The sequence below is a fragment of the Canis aureus genome, chromosome 5, assembly GCF_053574225.1.
Source record: "Canis aureus isolate CA01 chromosome 5, VMU_Caureus_v.1.0, whole genome shotgun sequence".
Taxonomy (NCBI): domain Eukaryota; kingdom Metazoa; phylum Chordata; class Mammalia; order Carnivora; family Canidae; genus Canis; species Canis aureus.
The window spans coordinates 44,645,264-44,665,491 of NC_135615.1; the positions used below are offsets into that span (position 1 = coordinate 44,645,264).

Here is a 20,228-nt window from a genome sequence, read left to right on the forward strand (position 1 = left end):
CTGACTGCATTATCTGTAGAACTTAACTTTCTAACAACTATTACTCCCAATGTCTGGTTTCAACCTGGTTGTTTGGAGCTCTCAGAAAATATTCTCCCAAAGAAACAAGCTCTAAGTGGTAAAGAACTGACAAGGGCCTGACACACAATATGCCATGCTAGGAGTACCATGTTGCAGTGTCACAGTGATACTGTGACAATGAATGAATTCAGAGTACAGTAGTAGGATCAGTGACTTTCTCACTTTTTGTCTCAGTTACCCAGCAGCAGGAGTAAAGATTTCAGAGGGAAACTTCGGGACACTCAAAGAGGCAGAGCGTGACAGGAAGACTCCAGGGCACCAGAGAAACAGGTCTCTTTCTCAGTGTGGGTCAGCTTTCACTCTGCACTGAGCACCTGCTTCAACTTTCTACCATCACCATCCTGTGACACCCCTCAGGCTTTGCCCACTTCCCAATTCTCTCAAGCTTTCTTTTTCCTATATGCAAGTTCAGAATCTCTTTTGAGGTTTTTTGTATGTGTTGCTGAGAATACTAAAAAAGTTAAAAGCTCCCTCCTAAATTCAACCCTTAATTTTAATATCCTATAGTGAAAAACAAGGGTAGCAGTAAGGGAATAGGGTGGCTTCAGAGTACACAGACACCTAAAGAAAAGCAGGCAACTACATTTCAGAGGAGCATTCCATTCCAATGACTCTTTTGATCATTGGGGCCCCTGGAGAGTAAGGAGGGGGAATGAGAGGATAAGGTAGAGAAGAGCATTCCTCCATGCCAGACCTCAAGAATAGCAAAGGGAGAAAACCTACATAAGAATCAGCTTCGAGTCCTCTTTTCCACCTTGATATTTTCATTTCCACTATTTGTGTGGATGGAAAATAGGGTATGTTAAAAAAAGGAAATGAGCATTTCTTAAATTCGTACCAGGGTTCAGGCATTGGGATTTTATGAATGAGAAAACTGAGACTCAAGGAAGTCAGATGAGGAACAAAGAGAAGGGAAGCAGGAAGAAGGTGCAGTTCTTAGCAGGAGCAAAGATAGGGAAGATAGATGGAAGTCCCAAAGAGTGTCAACTGGGAGTGGAAAACAGCCCTCTGTTCTCCGACTACCAATTTCTTATCCCTGACTGAAATGGGGATGACATTCTGAAGACTATTTCTACATATGGAATAGATGTAAGGCACGCATCTGTATTCTGATTTCCATTCAGGTGTTTTGGCGTGTACTCACCACCATGGCCCGTTGCAGTTTCTACCAAAACAAGAGAGACTCAGAAGAATTTATACTTTAATGTTTGCAACCAGCCAGCCACCCCACCCTCTCCAGCCTACACTGTCAAGCTCTGAATTTGGTTGAAAGATCCATCCTACTCCAGTCTACAGTCTTCAATCCTAAAAATAAATTGCAATTTAAACATGAATTTAGGGATCCCTGGGTGGCGCAGTGGTTTAGCGCCTGCCTTTGGCCCAGGGTGCGATCCTGGAGACCCGGGATTGAATCCCACGTCGGGCTCCCGGTGCATGGAGCCTGCTTCTCCCTCTGCCTATGTCTCTGCCTCTGTGTGTGTGTGTGTGTGTGTGTGTGTGTGTGTGTGTGACTATCATAAATAAATAAAAAATAAAATAAATAAAATAAAATAAAATAAACATGAATTTATTATTTTCAAACAGAATGTTGCATGTCTTACTTTCAATTATTCTTATGTGAACTAACAGGCTTTTTTTTCAGGGAGCATTCAATTCTAAATTTCATTTCTTCTTTCGTATCCCTCTAGCTGCTTCTATCATTTTTTTCAATGTTTTAACCTCTTCGTTCTAAAGGTTTCCAATAAATCGAAGTTGTAGACACTTTCCTTACGATCTCTAGAAAAGCAATCTTTCCTACAGTAACTTAGTCTTCTCATTTTAATAAATCACTTAGCATTTGTTGTTATTCTCATCGATGAACAATATTATCAACAAAGACAGCAACCATAAAACCATTCCTAAGCAAAGGAGATGGATTGGAAAGTTCAGGCAAGAATTGTTAATATTCTCTCATACTTGGGAAATTCCATGTTATTGATCAGTTCAGAATGTGGCATTACAAATGTTGTGGAAACAAAAATATGAGCATTCCTGGGAGAGTTTTGTTTTAAAAGAGTAAGAAAACATTTGACAATCATGCAGAAAAGGTCTAGACCTTCCAGAAATAAAACAGGAGGAAGGTATAGCTCTTACCAGCAGTGAAGCCAACAAAAAGGTATATATGAGAAGAATCCTTGGACTGTCCATTATAAAGCAAAAATTCTTTGGGCTACTTCCTTTGCCCAACTGTCACTTCAGCAAAGAATATAAGCAACTGCTTTATTAGTACCACCATCACTTAGAAGTTCTTTACAATCTAAGCATAGTAGACAACTTTATTGCTGAAGGGAAGCAGGATATAGTTCCTGGGTAATAGCCATGTCAAAATTCAGAAGTGAAACAAGATTTTCTTCATTGTTCTGATGGGACACAAGATGTTTCTGAGGTTTAGAGTTCAACTTTTACAGGCACCTTGTTTCTGCCTTAGAATTACTTTATATTTACATGGTACAGTCACTTAATTTCCACAGGCAAATTTATTCCCTATTAAAGAGTCAAAAAGTCAAAGATGTTTAAAAAGCTCACAGACTTCAGTCCTGAGACTTATGAAGACTTTGGATTTGATTTATATTTTCTGTGCCTTGGTGTTATTTATTTATATGGGTTAGGTTATTATGGATAAAGAGAACTTGTTCTTAAAATTAGATGAATGGATAAATAAATAAAGAAGATGTCATTCATATTTCATATATATATACATATATATATACGCACACACATATATATATGAATAATTTTTAGCCATGAACAGAATGAAATGTTGCTATTCACAACTATATGGAGGGACCTTGAGTGCATTATGCTAAGTGAAATAAGTCAGAAAAAGACAAATACATTATGATTTCACTTACATGTGGAATGTAAAAAAAAAAGAGAGACATAAATACTGGGAACAAACTGATGGTTGCCAGAGCATGGGGAGTGGGGGAATGGCAAAATAGGTAAAGGGGATTAAGAGATACAAACGTTCAGTTACAAAATAAACAAGTAATGGAGATGAAAAGTACAGCCTAGGAAATACAGTTAATAATACTGTAATAACTTTGTATTGTGCCAGACAGTAACTACACTTATTGTTGTGAGCATAATATATATAATTGTTTAATCATTATGTTGTACATCTGAAACTAATATAACACTGTATGTCAACTCTAGTTTAAAAAATACATAATACATAAATAATTAGGTGAACAGGAAATCATTACAAGTATATTGGCATACTAATACAGACCATTGCTTTAGTTTCACTAATCACTAATAATTATATTTTAATAAACCCTACCTTTCATCATGTGTTATTTATAAAGCACAATTTCAATAGCTATACTTTTCCTTTCTAAAGTTTTATGTGATATTTTTCAAACAAACAAGCTCTCTGTTTTAGTATTCATTCCTTATAATGTTCCCCTAATTTTATTTTTCATGATTTTTTTCACACCATCTTTTTCTTCAAAACTTTTTTTTATTGAAATACATTAGAAACACAATGTTACATTAGTTACAGGTATATAAAAGTGATTTGACAAGTCTGCGCAATATGCTATATTCACCACAGTAAGTGCAGCTACCATCTGTTACTATACAAAGGCATTATAATACCACTGATTATATTCCCTATGCTGTATCTCTCATCTTCATGACTTATTCATTCTATAACCAGAAGTTTGTAACTCCCACTTCCCTTTACTCATGTTGCCCATCCCTCACCTCCTATTTCGTTCATTATTTTAAACATACTTATTTTATAGTATCCTAAATTTCACAGTACTTTATTGAGTTCCTGGGATAGAAATTTTCCAAATTTTTATTCCCCTATTACTTCATTCTATGGCACATGTGTGTATGTATGTGTCTGTGTGTGAATTTTGTATGCTGTGAACTGCAGAAATGTACTTTGGGAATGATTTTGAGTTTTCCTATAAAGGAAGCCCCGGGGGTTTCATTACTCTACAGTAGTTTGTATATTGATTTTTCAGCTTGGGATTCCCGGAGATGCTGGTAGGGTAAATTTGGATTCTATAACCAGGCACAGCACGCTCATGCGGATGTATTTTTTTCACCAGAACCCAGGGTACTCATGAGCTGCATCAGAGCTTTGCTGGACCAATGGAGAGTTTTTAAAGTTCACTTTTTATTGAAAGAGAAGGCATGGGCCTAGCCTCATGCTAGGATCTCAAGAGCCTTGAGTAACCCAAGGATAGATCTTTTGGCATTAAAACCCCACCATCTACCTAGGCATTTGGGTCATATATCAAGGTCTAATCCTCTTCTGGGCCACGGTGACATCTGTTCATTAGCTTACCACTCTGGATTTGTGTTCCCTCTTTGTTTCTGGTACTAGGAGATTTCCCTTTCTTCCTTTTAAGTACCACTTTCTATTTCTAATATTTTATGAGTTTTTTTAAAATTAATTATTCCCATGTGTTTGTTGTGTGCAGGTCTTCTACAATAATCTGTCAGGATGCTGGAACAAAAAATCCAAAGAACTTTTTTTTTTAAGATTTAGTTATTTAAGAGAGAGACAAAAGGGTCACATGCATGGAGGGGAGGGGCAGGGGAAGAGGGAGAGAGAATTGTAAACAGACTCCACACTTTTTTTTTTCAATCTTGTATCTTTATTGAGTAAACCATTCCTGGGTAAAGAAAAAACAACACTAGGTTTTGCGACAGCAGTTAGGAAGGTGAGAGAAGTCCCCTTCCCTCCTCTGCCCTCACACCACAAGGTCTGGGTCACTTATAAAACTCATGCTCCTGCTCGTCCTTCTTGATGACTGTCTTGTATGCTTTCTCAAAGTCCTTTGCCAGAACAATGTAGTGGTTCTTACAGATGGCCAACACTGTGCATGGCCAACACCCAACACATGGCTCAATCTTACAATCGTGAGATCGTGACCTGAGCTAAAACCAAGGGAAAGATGCTTAACCAACTGCACCACCCAAATGCCCCAAAAATCTAAAGAACTTTTATGTGATTTTCCCATTTGTTCATCACAACAGTGAGGTAAACAGAATTAGTTCTCACAATTTTACAGATGAGGGAATAGAAAGGCACTTAGACCTATTAAGTCAAAGAGCCAGTGCATGATGAATCAAGGCCTACAATATTTAGACCTACATTCTTTCCACTCTGCTAGAGACTCCTTTTTTTTTTTTTTAATTTTATTTATTTATGATAGGCACACAGTGAGAGAGAGAGAGAGGCAGAGACACAGGCAGAGGGAGAAGCAGGCTCCATGCACCGGGAGCCCGACGTGGGATTCGATCCTGGGTCTCCAGGATCGCGCCCTGGGCCAAAGGCAGGCGCTAAACCGCTGTGCCACCCAGGGATCCCCTCTGCTAGAGATTCCTAAACAGGAAGTCCTTTAATCCTTTTGGGTCTAGGCATTATCTTTAGGCTGAATAAACAATGCCTTAACATATATATTCTACTACACTTTAAATATCTAGATTTTGTGATTAATAAATATAACTTGATTAAAAGGAGAACTCCCCACAAGTCCACTTCTTGGTACCTATCCCAAAAATGGCAAACTATACAATCCTAAGGAGGCACATATATACAAAGGATGTTTTTCTGCAGCACTTCTCATAATAGCAAAGTGTTAGGAAAAATGCAAATGATCAACATTAGGGGAATAGATAAACAAACAATGGTATTACATATAGTTTAAAAAGAATACGTGGGGTTCTCTATAAACTGACATGAAATGATTTCCAAGACAGAGTTGAGCTGCAGCATAATACATACAGTATGGTACAGTGTGTGTTAGAGAACATATGTACCACACATAGAAAGCAGCACCAAATATATACAGATTTTTATATATTAATAAGATAGCAGGAGAAAGGTATGGATGGATACAAGTTATAGTACTAATACCAGTTTCCTCCAAGGAGAGGCCCGGAAATGGGGCAAAGCTCAAGAAGTGAGAAGGAAGGTACAGCTTTATGAGATATATCTAATTTACCCAGTAAAAATGTAGACATATATTAATTATATAACTAAAAATTGATGAACAGTTATATATACATTTAAACAGATACCATGTACCTGAATTGCAATAGCTTTTTAAATTTACATTTTGTAATTTCTCAATCAACAGATACTAAAAAGATATATGTTAATGAAAATTGTTGAAACATAATGGGCCTCACAATCACATAACTGCAGGCCTCTGTCCTTAGCCACATGCCTCTTTTAGGTAATTAATGGCTATGCTGCTGAGGATGGAAAAGCAATATGGCATTATTGTGAATTGATAAGTCCTGGGTATGTCAAGTCCACAACTAAGGCTAGTAGATCACAATGAGGTGTGCACTAAGCAAGAAAGTGTCAAATGAACCTGCCATTGCCACAAAAGTTAATGTAAGAAAGGCAATAAATATATTAGAGGCCCTCACTGTAAATTCTCACATGGAGCAATAAAATGGACCAAATGCTCAAACAACCAAAAGCAAAATACACATCTTTCTTGTGTCTTTATCACATTTTATTTTCCGTCTTTGAGATTCTTGCTACCTGACATGGGTTAAGCATGCTGGGTATTTCTCCTACCACTGAAAACATAGCACTTATCTTGTTTTTCCCTCAGCTTCTTAAAGTTTTTGTTTAAAAAAAAAAAAGAAAAGGGGGGGGAGGGGGTTAAGTCCAAACCTATTGAAACCTAGCCCTCCTTGTGGGAGAAATTCTCACAAATACAGACTGAAGGACCTTTAGATTCAAATAAATTTGTAGCGACTAAAGACTCCATGGTACTTCAGAAGGACTCATGGTGAAGAGGCCTAAGAAAACATAACAGGGAAAATGTGCAGCCTTAAACAATTAGACATCAACTGTGAAACAGCAGTGCATGAGCCGATGTATACCCACTGCTGACAAATGGTTCAGCCTCCCTCATTCCAATAAATTTTTTCAGAGCACCACGAATGTACCTCTGTCAGGAATGAAAAAGAAACACTGGCCAACATGTACCTTTAAGATGGGAAATGTCTTTAAAATGGGAAGGTCAAATTCTTCCATAAATACAAATCCATTTATAGATCTGGAATTAGCCAGAAAGAAGTTCTACAATGCCAAACTAAAGCAGTCAGGTAAAATTTGACTCCTGCAATGATCTGCAAACTCCTCTTTAGAGTATCAAGAAGCCTCAAGAGCATGCAAGAGTCTAGCCTATCTGACAAAACCTCACAGAGAACCACTCTGCACTTTGAATCAAACCAAGTAAAAAACAAAACAAAAGATCAATAGGCAAATCAAAACATTCATGGATAGCAGTGCCTTTAGTGAGATTTAGACCCATGTTTCTGAGTGAAACCCCAACACAACAGGATTTAGAGAAAGTTGTTCTTATTAAAAGAAAAGAAACATGTTCAGAAAGCATGGGAGCAATTCTCCAAATGGTTGTTTTAGGAAACAATTTCCCATCATTTTTTTAAAATCGTATTTCCTGGTATATGAACATTTTCATACAGATTTAAGCACTTTATTCAATTTGCAAATGCAGCCAAAGTCATTTCTCAGATCTTGGTAGATGAACACGAAGACTTCCATACCTCATGGGACCATGGAAGTGCAAAAAAGCTCTGTTTTTTAAGATCCACTAACTTTAGAAATGTCAACCGGGCAAAGCCCTTAGCTGTTTTTTCAGTTTCTCTATAATAAGCACCATTGTACTCAAACTTTAATGAGTTTTAATATTATCCCTTCAAGCAAGGACAAGTCTTATACCCACAAAACATCCTTATGAATATGAACAGAAGTATCTCAATTACTTTCACCCACTAGATAGCATTTTGGTTCAAAGATTACAAAGAAAAGTCATATCATGTAGGGAATTCAGCCTTGAGTTCTCATCCTTTCAATATGGCTTAGCTGTTTTCAGCCGTGCATAAGATCTCCACCTGATGTCAAATGGGTTGGCAGTTTTGCTAGATATGGCTAAGTACAAAATGGGAGTAAGAATAAGGATCAGGATTCCATTAAAAGCATGTGTCATCATGCAAGTCAGACTACTCATCACGGGAGTACCAAGGTCCTTACAGATCTACCTAATTTTTCCATCTGACATAGAAGGAAGGAGACTATAACCGTAGCTATCATCAGTCAGGCATTTTGCTCTAGTGCGTTCTCTGATTGAGTTCTCAATGCTACCTTGTGAGAATATCTTAATCTAAGAATATCCGATACTATCATCCCAATTAGAGACAAGGAAACTGTGGCTGGAGATGACCAAGGGCTTCCTTTGGATCTCCACTCAAACGTCATCTTATCTGTGAGGTATTACCCTTGCAAAATAGCAATCTCTCTGACACTCTCCCTCTCATCCTGCTTTATTTTTCTCCCTGCCACTTATTTCCATCTGCACATTTATATTTTCACTGTCTATATCCCCTTCTAGCATATGAGCTTCATGGGGGCTTTGCTTTGTTCACTGCTGTATCCCCAGCACAGAGAGTACCTGGCACATAGTTCATAATAAATATGTGTAGTTGATACTCATAAATAAATATGAATAAAAAAGTTATTAAAGAAACCTGCCCCAGGCCACAGAGCTTGTAACTGGTAGACCCAGAATTTGGACCCAGAATTATAATTCTCAAGCATGCACTTTTAACCATTTTGCTGTTACCTAACATTACTTCATTTTCTCTATGGAATCAGCTTACTTCACATTAAGATACTTTGCAGGAATTCCACACCATCTTTAATTATCTCTGGTTATTCCACCTTGCTGTGGCTTTGCTATAAGTATACTTCTTTGAAGGAAAGAGGAACACGAGCTGGTGGTCCTAGAAGAAGCATCACGTTTAACTAACTGGTTATTGAACCTTTCTACATATCACTTCATCAACAATGAGCATTTTTTCTGCTTGAGCTCTAACTCTATTCTAAATTCTTAGAACAAGTTTTACAATGTGCTAAAGAATAGTGATTCCCCAAATGATGGCAGAAGCCTCCTAATCCAAATTAATTTTAATTGAATTAAAACTTTAAAATAACTGTGTACATTATACCCACACTCCGCCTGCCCAAGACCTTCTCTGACAAAATTTTTTTTAAAAATTTTAATTCTTGATAGAAAAGTCTGTATGAAAATAGAAAAAATATTAACAGAGGTGGTATTTGAGACCAGTAATGATTTTTTTCTCACTCTTCTGTATTTGCCAAATTACTTTTTTTTTTTTTAAGATTTTATGTATTCATGAGAGACACACAGAGAGAGAGAGAGAGAGAGGCAGAGACACAGGCAGAGGGAGAAGCAGGCTCCATGCAGGGAGCCCGATGTGGGACTCGATCCTGGGCCTCCAGGATCACTCCCTGGGTCGAAGGCGGTGCTAAACCGCTGAGCCACCCCGGCTGCCCCCAAATTACTTTTGTATTGTAAAAATATACCTTATTTTAAAAATAAATCTAAAAGTAAAATAAAGGTATATTCGATATAATTTTTAAGGCAAATAGAGTTTTATCAAGAATGCAATAATTCGTTCATTCTATAAGTTATTAAGTATCATTATGTGATAGGCACTAGATTATTCCTTTGTGTTCATCTCCCAAAAAGACTATCAGTCTTTAATTTATAGTAAGTGTACTAACACCAAGAGTCCAGGATAAAAGATTTTGCTGGATTTTTCTTCACTTTACAAATAAGTTAGACTTAATTATAAGACAGGAAAAAAAGGGACTTGGCCACCTACTCTGACCCATAAACCCCCTAGAACTGCCTAGAGTTTCATTCTAATTCAGGTGATCAATAGATTCTAATTCATGTGAAGAGTCAACATAATATTGGATCAGTACTAGAGTAAGCCATGGATCTTAATCAGAAGCTGGATACCTTTCTAATATTGGGTGGAATTCTCAGTTTAGAATCCTTTCTCCTTCCCTTTTCCCATTCTGGAGGTCCCCCTGACCCTCTCATTCTCCTGGTCCCTGAGTGTCTGTCTGCTCACTCTGATATATATTTTTTATTTTATTTTTCTATATTTTATTCTTTCTTTCTTTCTTTCTTTCTTTCTTTCTTTCTTTCTTTCTTTCTTTCTTTCTTTCTTTATATCAACCAGTGTTCTCAATTCTAACCAACAGCCAACTTCACAGTGCCCATCCTCTCAGATTTGGCCAAAGCAGAACAATGTGATTAATATGAAAAGGAGCAAGAAGAAAGCAGTCAGGTTTTTCTGTAGCCCAAATTTATTGAGTCATTAATGGTCTTGGTGTCACCTAGTCTTCCAAAAACAACAGGGCAGTGATTAGCTTGGCTTGGCCAGTTAGCAGCCCTCAATAAAAGGCAATAAAATGGAAAGACAAAAAATAAAATAGGTTTACAAGCAACATACCTTTAAACATTTTATTATCATTTAAAATGAAAAGGTTTAGACTTTTAATTACATAATTAATAGCCCAAGAAGCTACTTGTCTGGACACAAGGCATACCAACTTCAAGCACCAGAGTGAGGGTGCCTAGGAGCAACTGGGCACAGGAAGGTGCAAATTATAAATTCTTTTACAGACAGCAACAATGTCTAAAATCCTCTGATCTTCCTCATGAATCTTCTTCCAGAGAGAAATAAGTGTTCTGCTGTCCCCAAAGGAGCTGCCAGGCCTGGCAGCCTAGGCACCTCACAAGGCAATTAGCAGATAATCTTTTACCTTCAGTAAAACAATACTTTATTTTTGGACTTGGTGCCCACTTCACAAACACCCCTGTAATGTTTTCAGTAAATATATAATTTCAGTACATATGTATTTATACAAAGATACATATACATAAGTATTTTATAACACCCACACATATCAATACATGAACCAACCACAAAACCAAACATAAATATCACTTCAGGTTAGCATCAAATTTCAGTTTAATTACTCAGATTTTTTTTCTGTGCTCATCTTATCTTGACTTACAATGTTACAATGTAGAACTAAAGAAGCCTTAGATGTTTCAAGCCAGAAGTGAGACAGTTGGGTATTCTCAAAACCACTGTCTAGTTCATCTCCAAATCTTTATGAACAAAATGTTACCATTGTTATTAAGAATGGTGATGGTCCTGGTGATATTGTCTCTCCTCATTGTCACATTTGAATGAGTACTGCTACTGCAGTATCTTGAGTGAGGGTAGGAGCAATGAGTTGTGCTGAGACCCTAATGCCAAACCAAAGGGAAGAGAGAGAAACCCAAGAAAGGAGGGAGCCAAAGCTAAGGGAATATGACCAAGTAAAATGTAAGCCTTAAGGGGAGTGGCCAGCAGTCCAAACTAGAGTGTGCAAAGAAGCAAAGTAATCTCAAGCTCAATGTAGAGCAGTATGAATGATGCTCTGAGATGCTGAGTGGACACAGCACCTGGAGACCCCAGACAGACAAGTATCAACCACGAATTCTAGAATATCTTAGTTTAAAGCAGAATCTAGAATCTAGTCCAGGGAAAAGGTCTCTAGAAAGAGTTAAGGAAAATGTGTAGGCTCCAGCTAAGCAGGCTTCAACCCTAGTTCTTTTTTTTTTTTAATTTTTTTAAAGATTTTATTTATTTATTCATGAGAGACACAGAGAGAGAGGCAGACACACAGGCAGAAGGAGAAGCAGGCTCCACACAGGGAGCCTGATGAGGGACTCGATCCCAGGACTCCAGGATCACGCCCTGGGCCGAAGGCAGGTGCTCAACTGCTGAGCCACCCAGGGATCCCTCAATCCTAGTTCTAAGAGAACAAAAAATAAGTAATGAGAAGAACAAGGCCAAGGCTCATATAACAATGCTTACTTAGGCTCATGGCTGTAGGGAGGGCAGGGAAAGTCAGGTATAAGACAATGAGAACTCTAGTGGCTAATACCTTCAAAGCCTTAACCAAAATTGGCTCAGAACTGGAATGTGTTGGTAGAAGTTTCCTGATATTGTATCAGAGCTGAGGAGGACTGAGGAAAATCAGGGACTGACTTGGGATTCACTGAAATTCATGGGTGAAGGTTCCTAGGACTCTGGTATTAAGTAACTGAAAAGCCCTAATGGGGAAAAAATGTATTACAATAACTATGATACAGTTATTAAACTCTGGCATCTACCCTAGCCTGAGGATTGGTGGGAAACTGCTTTTAAACTTTTTTGTGTTTCCTAAAGGTGACCATTTGTGCGAAAATCAATACTCTGAATTCCTCAGTATATTTCTGCTATAATAGACAGGAACATGATTCTTCAGAGTATAGGCCTGGGTACATCTCCTTAGATACCAAGAAGATCCAGGGCAAGGGCAACTGTCTTCTAAGTTCTACAAGGAGCCACCCTCTAAAGCCAGAAAAGAATAGTTGAGACTAGGAATTTTAATAAACTATCATCTTGACACAAGTGAATCCAGTAGTTATATCTGCTCCTGGCCAGGAGTTCCTAACCAGCTTCTGGATAAATGCTTAATTAACAGTATTTTCACTCTGTCTGGAATCTGTGGTTAAAAGGTTAGTCATGTTTTGTTTTACAATACGAGGGGAATTTGGTGCCTTGGAAACACAGAGGCTAACACAGACCATAGGCCAGTGGTGTTCAACTCAGGCAGCATATAGAATCATCTGGACACTTAAAAAAAAAAATTAGCAGTGCCAGGGCTCCACCCCTAGAGATTCTGACTTAATGCATCTGGGATAGACAATATGCCAAGGAATGTTTTAAAAGCTGCACAGGCGATCCTTCCAACCAGGTAGGTTAAAAGCAGCTCTTCTCAAACTCTAATAGGCATATGAATTCCATAGGACCTTACAAAATAAGCAGATCTTGATCCAGTAGGTCTAGAGTGGAGCTTCCTAGGTGATGCCCAAGCTGTCTGCAGGCCACACACTGAGATGTTTAAAAAGTAAGGGGAAAAGTGTTAGGAAAGAGGGTCCACACTCATGTCCTCCCAGAAGTATTAGTAGGTGAGCCCTCCCTGACCAAGGCAGAACACACCCTCACTCCCAGGTCTGTGGTTCTGCCCAAATTGTGAAGTTGAGCAGATGTTCCAGAGCTCAGAGATGACCTTCTGAGTTATGAAAATAAGCAATTGTCCAAACGTCCAGTAAGGCCTCAAATCAATCAGGGCAACACTAATGGGAATCCCAGAATGAGCAAATAAGAGTCAAAGCAATGAACTTAAAAAATGAATCTGCCTTTGTTTCACTTTGGCTCTGTGTTTGTGGGGAAACTCCACAAGCAGAAGCTTGTGTGGCCCTAGTTTAGTCAGATGGTGTGCACGGACTATAAGGGAGGAAGGGAGACACCAAAGAAGGAAGGCTCTGTTTACATAGAGTGTCTTAGTAGAACACAACACAGAGTCCACTAAATTCCACAGACCTAAGTCTTGGTCACTGAAGAGCAGACCCTGTGATGTCCTCCTGCACTGACTGCCATTCTTTTCTGTCTTCACTTTCCTGACATCCTGCTTTTCTCATCTCCCTTACCTAATCAGAAATGTCTAGCAAATGAACTCCAAACTCTATGTGACCTCTAGATCTGTGTAACTCCTCAGCCTTACCCACCAGGACATTCTTCTTTTCTTTCCTTCCAAACTCAGGGGTCATCTCTGCATCAGGGCTGTCAGCATGACATTTCCCCACCTAGAATAGTTTCCTTTGCACATTTCCTATTATTGAAATTCTCCCACTCTTCTCAAGGCCCAGCTCCAACCCAATCTTTCTTCTCATGGCTTCTCTCACCCTCCAGCCACCACACCTTCCTGGCCACCTCCAAAGCTTTCCCTCATAGTCCACACATTTTACTTGCTCTGCTGCTCCCATCTTATCTTTTCATAAGAATATAGTGTATCCAAAAAAAAAAAAAAAGAATATAGTGTATCTTTCTAATCACATCATAAACTTCTGGCTGGCAGTACTGTACCTAAACCTTCTTGTGCCTCCGATACCCAGTATGGTTTTATGTAAATAACAGATGCTGCAATAAGATTTGTCATCCGTTTACCAAAGAGCATACCACAGCTGATATAACTGAGATTCCCAGAGGCAAGATTCTCAAGAGTTTCCAATCACAGACAAGACTACCCACAACTAACAAAAGTGTCAGTTGCCTCAATGCCTCAGATCCCTTCCTAGTCCAGTTATGTTAGCCATTATGTGGCACCAGACAGTCCCTGTTCTGGATTCCCTCAAGGCCCTATGCTTTACACTTTTAGAGTCCTCATCCCCAGCCAACCCTTGTGCTAGAGTATGCATCCAATCCTATAACCTAATCTTCAGGCCTGCCCAATTTTCAGTCCTTGTAAGGAAGTCAAAATTCCTTTCAGGATCAGGCCCTCAGTCCATTCCTCTAAAGAGAAAAACAGTAGGGTGTGGTCAGGAGAAAAGTGGAGACCCAGCCAAACAAATGTCTCCTAGAAAAACTACTCATACAGCTAGAACAAAAAGGTATGGCCACTCCACTAGCTCTGATCAGAATTATGCCAATGCAAGGCTGTAGATACATACAGTAGAATGCTGTCCAATACCATCTATACAGGAAACACTGAACCTTTCTATGGGGGGGGGGGAACCTGTCCAAAAAATAAATAAAAACAATGGAAACTATGGATGTGATCTTGAGAATGTATCAATGTGATCATTATCATTCTCTTGGGAGACACAATGCTTTCTTTCTGAAAGTAGACCTTGCCGAAGGGTCTTGGGAATATCCTAGTGTACTGGCAAGCCTTCACAAAGGTCAAAAGAAAAATGAGATTTGTTTGCTGTATGTTTTGTTTTCTCCCCCAGGGCTCAGTGCATAAAGGCCCTGCTCCTTTCTCCCCCAGGACTCACAGCCAAAAGTGCTAGTCTCGGTGGCACACAAGGCTTGCCTTAGCTAGGTTGTGTTGGCCTTGGGCACCACAGGCTGCTCTGAACCCTCCCCCACTGCCCTCAGGCTCCTCTTTTGTTTCTGTCATACTTCTCTCAGGTCTCTGTCCATCGCATTTCAGACAAGTAAGAGAGTTAAGTTCAAGAAGGGAGAAGACTTTGCAATTAAATTGCTAATTGAGGAAGTACCAACCTGAAGAAGCTAATTTGCACTGACCTATTTAAAAAATCTAGCAGCAGATCAGGCATGAATTGAGGTACAGCCCTTTTATGCATCAGCCAACTGGCCTTCTTTCAGAGTAGCAGCTATCAATAATTCCATGCTGAGGACCATCTGATAGGAAATCAACCACAGGCCCCTGGAATGTCAGCATTCCCCACTGCTCTGTTTTCCCAGTTGTCAGATCTGTTTATAAATTGTCCATTTATAGCAAATCCAGCACCTGCTATGAACACCTCATCCTGCCAAGTGTTGGAGTGCATCTCAGGAAGAGCCACTATAGATTTTTTCAGTTCCTTTTAACCTTTCCCAACCCGAGAGTTTGAATATTTGCCTAGGAATTCTGAGGGAGAACATATTGTATATGGAAAAAGCTAGTCTATTAAAAGTTAGCATTTTGCTCCACTAAAAAGAAAAGAAAAAGAAAATTATCATTCTCTTGGGAGACACAAAGCTCTCTTTCTGAGTAAGTCTGACATTGGGACACATTTAAAATAACCCCTAAAATATTCAGCAGGGTAAAAATGCTCTGGGGAAAAGTTAAGGGAGGTTTTCTTTTTAACTCTATTATGTAGCTTTTTAGCTCACTGTCAATACTTCCACTTAGCAGACAATGGAGTCTGCTGCTCCAAACCATTATGTAAAATATATTTAAAGACACCTTCCCAGTGCTGAAAACCCAATATATGGCATAGATTTGGTTTTTTTCTTGCCAGTTATACATTTGCAAAGTGCCTTGAATTAACTCTCAAAGTTCCATCCTTCCCCCAATCCCAAGATCCTTCTGTTCATTTTTTCTTTGCAAAGCAAAATAGAATCAATGGTATACATATAATATTTGTGGAGTGTGGGTTCACAGTTTCTAGAGAGTTATGAAATTCAACCTAGATGCCATCATGGACAGAAATGTGTGGGTAATCCTCAGGAGTTGGAGTGACCCCTGGATGCTTCAGTTTACACCTTCCCTCAATAATCCTTCTGAAGCATAAGACTGTCACTTTTTTTTAAGCCATAGAGGAAGACCCTAATTAAAAGCACATGGCAGAGGCAGGTAGTCTGAGGGGGTAGCACTTTTGATCCCCAGTGCTGCATTCAGCCAAGACGGTAGCCCCACATTTTTATAGGAGGACTTGATCACTTAACATTTCTTTTTAAAAAAATGCTGAGGTATCTGGATATAGAAAACAATTTTTGCAAGGTAATTATCATTAGTTAGGCAGTCATGAGATCAGGCAAAACAGAAGTGACTCAAGAAACAAAATTAAAGGGCATGAAATTAAACACCTGTGAAATTAAAAATGCTTGCTCTAGGTAATGGGTTTTCCTTTGCAGGGGCCAGGGGGCTTCAGCATTCCAGTCTGGGATAACTTGTAGCTTTTTGCTACAGTTTATATAGATTAAGCTAATCTTAGATTACATATGCATCAATTATTTCTTTCCAAGATGGAATTGTGCTTAATCCGTTATATGCCACTCCAGTGCAAATCATCTTTGCTTACTTTCTGGTCATTTGATGGCCATCTGTTTTACCAACCTGGATTCTTTCACTCATCACAGAAGTCAGTCCCCATTACTTGAGATGATCTCTGAGATGCCCCTGCTGGAGAAAGGAATGTGCAAATTAGGAGACTACAAATCAGTTTGAAAACTCAATGACTCCTTCCCATAAATCTGTGTCCTTAATATTAAAAATCATTTGGAGGTGCTGAAAAGAGAACTGATAGCTAACAGAAAACAGCAGCCCTACTCTCTTCAGGGCATGGATTAGCAGCAGAGAGGGACTATGCAGATCTAAATCCATATTCTGCTACCAAAAATAGAAAAGAGGAAACCTTTGAAGCCAAAGAAGGCCTAAGAATAACTGTCAGCAAAGAGGGAGAGCTCCATGGGCAGGAAGCAATGTTCAAGTGGCTGTTTTGTGCTGCTTTTTTTTTCCCCTCCTCGGTGGCTTTCACATTTATCCTGTTAGAAAGATAGCTTTCAAAGACTTCCCTTTAACACAGACACATAGGCCTTCACAACCCGCCTTTCTACAGCAGCTCAGGGGTTTGGCGCTGCACATCACTTCCACACAGCCCTTGGTTTTGGTGGATTTCCCCCCAAGAGTCATTTCAATCTGTTTAAGGCTGAACAGTGAACTCTTCATAGACCACGTTACACAGAGAGCCTCAGTAGGAAATGGCTGGCTGAGCAAACATTTGTTTCCTGTTTTGCTTTTTAAAATTTCACATTTCAACTCAACCTAGCTTTCATCCTTTTAATTCTTTTTCTAGTCACAGAAATCAATGTACCAAACCAGTTAAGTCTAACTCATCTGCTTTGAATGACACTAGAAAAATGCACACTTGAATCTAGCTTACAAAAGGTATCCAAGTTAGGAGAGGTTTTTTGGAAACAAGACAGTAAGGGTGCTTTAAAATGGCCTGTGGGACAGATGGAGAGGCACAGAGGCTGAGAGGGTTACTAGAAGGAGATCTGGCCAATGTGTGGTGATAAGCAGCTTAAAGGCCAAGCAAGGAATGGAAAATAGGGTATGGAGGGATCCCTGGGTGGCGCAGCAGTTTGGCGCCTGCCTTTGGCCCAGGGTACAATCCTGGAGACCCGGGATCGAATCCCACGTCGGGCTCCCAGTGCATGGAGCCTGCTTCTCCCTCTGCCTGTGTCTCTGCCTCTCTCTCTCTCTCTCTCTCTCTCTCTCTCTCTGTGTGTGTGTGACTATCATAAATAAATAAAAATTTAAAAAAAGGAAAATAGGGTATGGAGAACTGAGAGAAGTAAGACATTGAGGAAGACAATACAGCCTCCTCTAGCCAGGCAGCACTTATGCAAGTTAGGCAAAGGCACCCCTTCTGAGCACATACAAACTTATGTGAAGGTGCATGGCTGGATTTCAGCCTTCACTCTTCCTTATCCTTTGGCCAAATACCCTCTGCAAGGCACAGCCTACACCATACCATATCTGGGGTTTGGGGAAAATGTGGGCAGGAGACTGAGAGGCTCAAATGAGGAACTTTAGACAAACTGACAAAAAAAAAAAAAAAAAGAAAGTCACAGATGCTTCTGGTAGCATACAGGAAATCCTGTTTTGAATCAAAGAATTTTGCTGGCAAGTAGTGTTGGGGGAAGATGGCTGGCATAACTGCTTTCTCCAAACTAGCTCTCTCAAAACATGTCAATGGAACATTTTATCTTTTGTCATGTTTCATACCATGCATGTATTGTTCAATTTAAGAAAGCTTTGTGTTCATCACATCTAATGAGTATCTTCCAGGATTGATACAATTTATATTTATTTGTCAGGATTACAATCTGTGCCCAAACACAAATTGCTAGAACTAGTTATAATATGAGCATAGTTCATAGAATGAACCATTGGGGATGCTTAACTGCCTTTATCTCAAAGTTTTTAAATGTTTAATTGAAACAACTGACTTTAGCCAAAAGAAAAAATATAATCACCCCCACGACTCAGACAGATTGCTTTTTCAAGGTCATGGCCTCAATTTGTACTATGATCCTTTATCAGTCTGCCTGAGTTAGGTCCATGGTTGCATCATAGTCAGCAAAACTAAAATGGGCAAAAATTATAATCTCATAGAAAACAGAGAATCAAAGAATAAACAGTAAAATATGACATTTTGCTATTATTAAAATATAATCAGTATGTATCAAATGTACACTCTTGCTCTTGCTCAGGACCTGAGCATTCAATGACTATGAGGGAACCATTAATGATTATAAAAATGTACAGGTTTTACAATCCTCAACAACTGTAACATGCATCATCTCAGTGAATCCTCAAAAAAGTCCTTAGAAGTGGGGAGTCAGGGTGGCTCAAGGGGTCAAGTGAGGAGTCTGCTTGTTCCTCTCCCTCTGTTCCCACACTCCCACCCCTCTCCTTGAGCATGTGCTGTATCTCTAAAATGAATACATAAAATCTTTTTAAAAAATCCTTAGAAGTATGGTTTTGTCATCACATTTTGGTAGATGAGAAAACTGAGAATTCAGACAAGATGAAATCAATCAAACAGTAACAGAACCAAGACTCAATCCCAGGCCTTCTGGCTGAAAGCAATGATCCTACTAGAATACTGGTTCTCTGGTTCAAACAGAGACATCTCCTGATAGCTTTCTGCATCACAGACATGTCTACCTATTTCTAGGATGACAGCCTGAGTGGTGATGGGATCAGTAGTTATTCATTCTAGAAATCTCAATGACTTAGCTTTTGAGTATCTATTTTATTTTCTAAAAATTTCTTCTTCATGCACTCGCTCTGCCAAATACATTTTTGGAGAAGTTAGAATGCTAACTGATTTCAGTTAATAACTGCCTCTGAGTTATCTGCTTCTATAACCCCGTATCTCTCAATTCTATGAAGATTTCTGATTAAAAATGCAGAACTATTTTTTTAAAAATTAAAAACTTTTAAAAATTAAGGATACATTTGTACTTATAATTGCATGTGTCTGAAACCAATATGATTAGCTTCAGAGTATCAGAGTCTCAAGTTGTCTAACAAGTGACAAAATAATTTGGGAGGTTTTAAGGTCAAGGCTGTCAGTGATCCATCAGAACTACTTCCTAAGAGATTTAGCCATGTGACCAAGTGATGACACCAGATGATCAAACTCATCCATCATCACATTTTTACAATAAAAACAGCATCCCTTAGAATAAATCTATTGGAAATGGCATATATAATCTAACCAATTACCTAATGATAGTTCAAAAAATGGTCCCTTACTGCTTATATCCAACTTAGTCCTAAAAGTTTAGGTTACATCATTAAAGGTATCATTCCCCAACCTACTCTCTAGCACCAGAAATTCTACTTCTGGTTTTCTACCCTACAAAAAATCTTGCACATGGGAGATGTACAAAAATGTTTGTGGCAATGCTGTTTGACATTTTTCAAAAGTTAGAAACAACGTAACTGTCCCTCATTGGAGAAACAGATTTAGATACTTATAGTTAATGTAAATACAGCAGAATGCTATACAACAAATAAAATGGGGACATCTGGGTGGCTCAGTGGCTGAGCATCTACCTTTGGCTCAGGGCATGATTGAGTCCCACATCAGGCTCCT

The 20,228-nt window shown here is 39.0% G+C and overlaps 1 long non-coding RNA gene across 1 annotated transcript in view; it reads right to left on the minus strand.

Annotated features, from left to right (window-relative positions):
- Positions 1-20,228, minus strand: part of LOC144314104 (uncharacterized) — a 425,152-nt gene that overhangs the window by 378,207 nt on the left and 26,717 nt on the right. Inside the window, exon 2 of the long non-coding RNA XR_013379769.1 lies at positions 16,673-16,738. This is a non-coding gene — a long non-coding RNA (uncharacterized LOC144314104). The remainder of the gene's footprint in view (positions 1-16,672; positions 16,739-20,228) is intronic.